An 8,232-nucleotide genomic window follows, 5' to 3' on the forward strand; every position below is an offset into this window, starting at 1 on the left:
AGGAAAAAATAAATTTTATTAATTCCATTAATTTCTCTATTTGCACATTTTCCAGACTTGAAGCCAGTTGATACATAGAGATCTTTCTCATTCTTTACAGCTGCATAACACTCTCTTGTGCCACTACCATAATTTGTTCAATCACTCTGTATGTGGATATTTATTTCCAATATTTTGCTGTTATAATTAATGGTAGTATAACCTTACACAAATGTATTTTTGAATGGTTAGAGTTCTGTCTTCAGGGCATATTTATAGAAATGGGGATGGTGGATCAAATGATAGTTATGTGCAGTGTAGTTTTATTAGGTAATCTCAAATATCCCTCCAAAGAGGTATTACACATTTTCACACCCACCAGCAATGTATGAGAGTGCCTGTTTTCCTTCAGCCTTGCCAGTTAACTTAATATCCTTTTAATATTTGTAGAATATATACTGATGTCACCTCTCTTGTTCCTAATGTTAGTAATTGGGTCTTCTGTTTTTTTTTTTTCATTATCATTGTGGCTAATATATTACCAGAATCCCACCAAGGGCCAACCTTGCAAGCAGACCTTTTTAGGCTAGCAAATTCAGGTCTGCTGTGTTAACTCTTATACACATTTGGTGAATGGTGTTAGAACAATTACCTAGTCATTTGGGAAAAACAAATAAAGTTAGATGAGACTCCAATACATATGAGCAAATTCTAGGAAAAATAGGTATCTTAAATATTTTAAAAGATATGGGAGGCTAAAGAGAAAGAAACACTCATTTACCTAGAATAAATATTCTCTTGTGTTATGTAGAGGAAAATGGACATAGATTCTTATGTAGAGGAAAGTGGACATGGATTCTTTCCATGTAATACCAGTATCTTTTATTAAATAGTCTGCCCTACTCCAATGGTTTCCAATGTCTCCTTTGTAGTGTATGGAGTTGGTTTCATATATGTTTCTCAGGTAAATGCTCTCTGGTGTTAGAAATATACAGGTTTGCTTATTGCAGTTTATAATAAGCATTGAGGGTTATCTGAAATGTTATATCCATAATTCACATATGTGATTGGATTCTACAGTTAATTTTATCATTTTATCATATCTTTATTTTTTTATTATGAAATTTATTGTCAAATTGGTTTCCATACAACATCCAGTGATCATCCCAACAGGTGCCCTCCTCAATACCCATCACCCACCCACCCCTCCCTCCCACCCCCCATAAACCCTCAGTTTGTTCTCAGTTTTTAGGAGTCTCTTATGTTTTGGCTCCCTCCCTCTCTAACCACTTTTTTTCCTTCCCCTCCCCCATGGTCTTCTGTTAAGTTTCTGAGGACCCACATAGGAGTGAAAACATATGGAATCTGTCCTTCTCTGTATGACTTATTTCACTTAGCATGACACTCTCCAGTTCCATCCACGTTGCTACAAAAAGCCATACTTCATTCTTTCTCATTTCCACGTTAATTTTATTATATCTTTAATATGATATCATTATATTGACTTCTTTGAAACTCTTGGAATTTCAAAATAGGAAAGTGTGTTGGCCAGGCCAAAAAATATGTCTTTGTGTTGCCAAAGCCACGTTGTTGTCTTTCATGAAGACTTTCATGATGGTGCTTATTACCTAGATGACTTTTTAAAGAATCAACAATTTCTGTACCTAAACCATACCAGATTAGAAGCTGAATTTCCTCACATAGAAAATTAACATCCATTTACATAGGATAAGCTTATAATTAACAAAATCACAAGGCTTATATAGAACCCAGAGTATCAGTTTACTTATTTGTACAGAGAAATAGAAACATCAGAGGAAATAATATAATCCATTGTATTTTCTCACTGTACAACTGTAGGAAATTAAAATCAAAATCAAAAAGTCAATTAACTTGAATTTAAAAGCACTTTTTTCATATATTTTTTTTGAGAGGGAGAGAGAGGGAGAGAGGGAGAGCATAAGTTGGGGAAGGACAGAGAGAGGGAGGGAGAGAATCTTAAGTAGGCTCCACACTCAGCATGGTGCCTGATGTGGGGCTCGATCCCATGACCCTGGGATCATGACCTGAGCCTAAACCAAGAGTCGGACGCTCAACCAAATGAGCCACCCCATTCATATTTAAAGTGTTTAAAAGTTTGTTATAAGGCTAGAAGATAAGATTACTCTTGTTTCAAATTTTTTCAAAAATTTTTCCACCTTTATTTAAATGAATTGACAAAAAAACATTGTGTAAGTTTAAGGTGTACAATGTGATTATTTGATATATATTGTGAAATTATTACCACAAATTTGTTAGTTAACATCCATCACCTCACTAGTTACCTTGTGTGTGTGGTGTGTGTGTTTGTGTGTGTGTGTGTGTGTGTGTTAATAACACTTAAGATCTACTGTCTTAGCAAATTTCAGTTTATAATACACTATTGTTAACTACAGGCATCAGGCTGTACGTTAGATCCCCAGGACTAACTCATCTGATAACTGCAAGTTTGTACCCTTTGAACTACATCTCCCCGTTTCCCTCACCTAATTGGCAACCACCAGTCTACTCTGTTTCTGAGTTTGAATTTTTTAGACTCCACATATGACAACATACAGTGTTCATCTTTCTCTGACTGATTTCACTTAGCATAATGTCCCCAAGGTCCATCCATGTTGTCTCAAATGGCAGGATATCCTTCTTTCTCATGGCTGAATATTATTCACATTTCTAATGTAAATATTATTTACATTTTCTTGATTCATTTATCCATCAGTGCATAATTAAGTGGTTTCCATGTCTTGGCTATTGTGAACAATACTTCAAAGAAACATGGGGGTGCAGATATCTTTTTGAAATAGTGACTTCATTTCCTTTGAATATATACCCAGAAGTTGGATTCTTGGGTCATATGGTAGTTCTATTTTTAAGTTTTTTGAAAATCCTCCACAGTTTTCCATAGTGGCTGTTCCAATTTACATTCCCACCAACAGTGCAAAACAATTCCGTTATCTTCACATTCTTGTCAACACACATATCTCTTGCTCTTTGATAATAGACATTCTAACAGATGTGAAGTGAGATCTCACTGTGGTTTTGATTTGCATTTCTCTAATGATTAGTGATGTTGAACATATTTTCAAGGACCTGTTAGCCATTTATATATCTTCCGAGGAAAACAGTCTATGCAGATCTTAGGCCCATTTTAAAATCAGATGATGATGATGATGATGATGATGATGATGATTACTATTCAGTTGTATTGTTTCCTTATATATTTTGAATATATGGTTTGCAAATATTTTCTCCCATTCTGTATGCTGTGTTTTCATTTTGTTTATCATTTATTTTGCTGTGCAGAAGTTTTTTAGTTTGATATAGTCCTAATTGTTTATTTTTGCTATTGTTCCCTGTGACCTTGGCATCATATCCAAATATATAGTTGCCAAGATCAATATCCTTTTTTTTTCTTGTAGGAGGAATTTCAGGTATTAAATTTAAGTCTTTAGTCCATTTTGAGTCAATTTTTGTGAATGGTGTAAGATAGGGGTCAACCTTCATTCACTGTCATGTGAATATCCAGTTTCTCAGCACAATTTATTGAAGAGAATGTCTTTGCCCCATTGAGTATTCTTGGCACTCTTGCCAAATATTAGTTCACCATCTATATGTGAGTTTACTTCTGGGGTCTCAATTCTGTTCCATTTCTCTATTTGTATGATTTTATGACAGTACCTTGATGTTTTGATTATCTAGTTTTGAAATAAAGGTTGAAATCAGGAAATGTGATGTCTCCAGCTTCGTTCTTCTTTCTCAATATTTTTTTGGGTATGTGAAGTCTTCCGTGGTTTCATGCAAATTTTAGGATTTTTATTATATTTCTGATAAAATTCCACTGGAATTTTGATAGGGATTACATTTAATTTATATATCACATTGTGTAATGTAATATGGACATTTGGACAATATTAATTATTCTGCTCAGTAAACACAGAACAGTTTTCTATTTGTTTCTTCTTCAATTTCTCTTACCAATATCTTCTAGTTTACAATGTACAGATCTTTCACCTTAAATTTATCCCTAAGTATTTTGTTGTTTTGATGGTATTGTAATTTGAGATTATTTTCTTTGTTTCTTTAACAGTTTGTTGTTAGTGTATAGGAACACAACTAATTTTTCTTTATTGATTGTATATCTTAAAACTTTAACGAATTTGTTCCAACAGTTTTTTGGTTGAGTCTTTAGGATTTTTTTAATTTAGTTTTTTTCTTTTTAATTTACATCCAAATTAGTTAGCATATAGTGCAACAATGATTTTGGGAAGAGATTCCTTAGTGCCCCTAACCCATTTAGCCCAACCCCAATCCCAAAACCCCTGCAGTATCCCTGTTTGTTCTCCATATTTATGAGTCTCTTCTGTTTTGTCCCCCTCCCTGTTTTTATATTATTTTTGTTTCCCTTCCCTTATACTCACCTGTTTTGTCTCTTCAGGTCCTCATATGAGTGAAGTTATATGATTTTTGTCCTTCTCTGACTAATTTCACTTAGCATAACACCCTCCAGTTCCATACATGTAGTTGCAAATGGCAAGATTTCATTCTTTTTGATTGCCAACTAATACTCCATTGTATATATATATACCACATCTTCTTTATCCATTCATCCATCGATGGACATTTGGGCTCTTTCCATACTTTGGCTATTGTTGATAGTGCTGCTATAAACATTGGGGTGCATCTGTCCCTTCAAAACAGCACACCTGTATACCTTGGATAAATGCCTAGTAGTGCAATTTCTAGGTCATAGGGTAGATCTATTTTTACTTTTTTGAGGAATCTCCATACTGTTTTCCAGAGTGGCTGCACCAGCTTGCATTACCACCAACAATGCAAAAGAGATCCTCTTTCTCCACATCCTCGCCAACATCTGTTGTTGCCTGAGTTGTTAATGTTAGCCATTCTGACAGGTGTAAGGTGGAATCTCATTGTGGTTTTGACTTGTATTTTCCTGATGATGAGTGAAGTTGAGCATTTTTTCTTGTGTCAGTTAGCCATCTGGATGTATTCTTTGGAGAAGTGTCTATTCATGTCTTTTTCCCATTTCTTCACTGGATTATTTGATTTTGGGGCATTGAGTTTGATAAGTTGTTTACAGATTTTGGATACTAACCCTTTATCTGATATGTCGTTTGTAAATATCTTCTCCCATTCTCTCAGTTGCCTTTTAGTTTTGTTAATTATTTCCTTTGATGTGCAGAAGCTTTTTATTTTGATGAGGTCCCAGGAGTTCATTTTTGCTTTTGTTTCCCTTGCCTCTGGAGACGTGTTGAGTAAGAAGTTGCTGCGGCCAAGATCAAAGAGGTTTTTGCCTGCTTTCTCCTAGAGGATTTTGATGGCTTCCTGTCTTAAATTGAGGACTTTCATCCATTTTGAGTTTGTTTTTGTGTATGGTGTAAGAAAGTGGTCCAGGTTGATTCTTCTGCATGTCGCTGTCCAGTTTTCCCAGCACCGCTTGCTGAAAAGACTGTCTTTATTCCATTGGATATTCTTTCCTGCTTTGTCAAAGATTAGTTGGCCATACGTTTGTGGGTCCATTTCTGGGTTCTCCATTCTGTTCCATTGATCTGAGTGTCTGTTCTTGTGCCAGTGGCATACTGTCTTGATGATTACAGCTTTGTAGTATAGCTTGAAGTCTGGGATTGTGATGCCTCCTGCTTTGGTTTTCTTTTTCAAGATTGCTTTGGCTATTCCTGGTCTTTTCTGGTTCCATAAAATTTTAGGATTATTTGTTCTAGCTCTGTGAAGAATTCTGGTGTTATTTTGATAGGGATTGCACTGAATATGTAGATTCATTTGGGTATTATCGACATTTTAACAATATTTGTTCTTCCTGTACAGTAACATGGAATCTTTTTTCCATTTTTTTGTGTCTTCTTCAATTTCTTTCATAAGCTTTCTATAGTTTTCAGTGTAGATTTTTCACCTCTTTGGTTAGATTTATTCCTAGGTTTTTTATGAGTTTTGGTGCACTTGTAAATAGGATCGATTCCTTGATTTCTCTTTCTGTCGCTTCATTGTTGGTGTATAGGAATGCAACTGATTTCTGTGCATTGATTTTATATCCTGCAACTTTGCTGAATTCATGAATCAGTTCTAGCAATTTTTTGGTGGAATCTTTTGGGTTTTCCATGTAGAGTATCATGTCATCTGCGAAGAATGAATGTTTGACCTCCTCTTGGCCGATTTAGATGCCTTTTATTTTTTTGTGTGTTGTCTGATTGCAGAGGGTAAGACTTCCAATACTATGTTGAATAACAGTGGTGAGAGTAAACATCTCTGTCTTGTTCTTGACCTTAGGGGGAAAGCTCTCAGTTATTCCCCATTGAGGATGATATTAGCGTTGGGCCATTCTTATATGGCTTTTTATGATCTCCAGGTATGATCCTTCTATCCCTACGTTCCTAAGGGTTTTTATAAAGAAAGGATGCTGTATTTTGTCAAATGCTTTCTCTGCATCTATTGAGAGGATCATATGGTTCTTGTCCTTTCTCTTATTGATGTGATGAATCACGTTAATTGTTTTGCAGATATTGAACCAGTCCTGCATCCCAGGTATAAATCCCGCTTGGTCATGGTGAATAATTTTTTTAATGTATTGTTGGATCCACTTGGCTAATATGTTGTTGAGGATTTTTGCATCCATGTTCATCAGGGAAATTGATCTATAGTTCTCCTTGTTAGTGGGGTCTCTGTCTGGTTTTGGAATCAAGGTAATGCTGGCTTCATAAAATGAGTTTGGAAGTTTTCCTTCCGTTTTTATTTTTTGGAACAGCTTCAAGAGAATAAGTGTTAACTCTTCCTTAAATGTTTGGTAGAATTCCCCTGTGAAGCCATCTGACCCTGGACTCTTGTGTTTTGGGAGATTTTTGATTACTAATTTGAGTTCCTTACTGGTTATGGGTCTGTTCAAATTTCCTATCTCTTCCTGTTTCAGTTTGGGTAGTGTATATGTTTCTAGGAATTCGTCCATTTCTTCCATATTGTGCATTTTATTGGCATATAATTGCTCATAATATTCTCTTATTATTGTTTTTCTTTCTGCTCTGTTGGTTGTGATCTCTCCTCTTTCATTCTTGATTTTATTTATTTGGGTCCTTCCCTTTTTCTTTTTGATCAAACTGGCTAGTGGTTTCTCAATTTTGTTAATTTTTCAGTGAACCAGCTTCTGGTTTCATTGATCTGTTCTACTGTTTTTCTTGTTTTGATAGCTTTAATTTCTGCTCTAGTCGTTATTATTTCCTGTCTTCTTCTGATTTGGGGTTTTATTTGCTGTTCTTTTTCCAGATCTTTAAGGCATAATGTTAGGTTGTGTATCTGAGATCTTTCTTCCTTCTTTAGGAAGGCCTGGATTGCTATATACTTTCCTCTTACAACCACCTTTGCTGCATCCCAGAGGTTTTGGGTTGTGGTGTTATCATTTTCATTGACTTCCATATACTCTATGATTTCCTCTTTAACTTCTTGGTTAGCCCATTCATTCTTTACTAGGATGTTCTTCAGTCTCCAAGTATTTGTTAACTTTCCAAATTTTTTCTTGTGGTTGATTTCGAGTTTCATAGCATTGTGGTGTGAAAATATACACGGTATGATCTCAATCTGTTTATACTTGCTGAGGGCTGATTTGTGTCCCAGTGTGTAGTCTATTCTGGAGAACATTCCATGTGCACTGGAGGAGAATGTATATTCTTCTGCTTTAGGATGAAATATTCTGAATATATCTTTCAAGTCCATGTGGTCCAGTGTGTCATTCAAAGCCACTGTTTCCTTGCTGATTTTTTGATTAGATGATCTGTCCATTGCTGTGAGTGGGGTGTTGAAGTCTCCTACTATTATGGTGTTACTATTGATGAGTTTCTTGATGTTTGTGATTAATTCATTTTTGTATTTCGGTGCACTCACATTTGGTGCATAAATGTTTACAATTGTTAGGTCTTCTTGGTGGATAGACCCCTTGATTATGATATAATGCCCTTCTGCATCTCTTGATACAGTCTTTATTTTAAAGTCTAGATTGTCTGACATAAGTATGGCTACTCCGGTTTTCTTTTGTTGACCATTACCATGATAGATGGTTCTCTATCCCCTTACTTTCAATCTGAAGGTGTATTTAGGTCTAAAGTGGTTCTCTTGTAAACAGCATATAGATGGATCTTGTTTTCTTATCCATTCTGTTACTCTATGTCTTTTGATTGGAGCATTGAGTCCAATGACACT

The sequence above is a fragment of the Panthera tigris genome, chromosome X (assembly GCF_018350195.1).
Source record: "Panthera tigris isolate Pti1 chromosome X, P.tigris_Pti1_mat1.1, whole genome shotgun sequence".
NCBI classification, from domain to species: domain Eukaryota; kingdom Metazoa; phylum Chordata; class Mammalia; order Carnivora; family Felidae; genus Panthera; species Panthera tigris.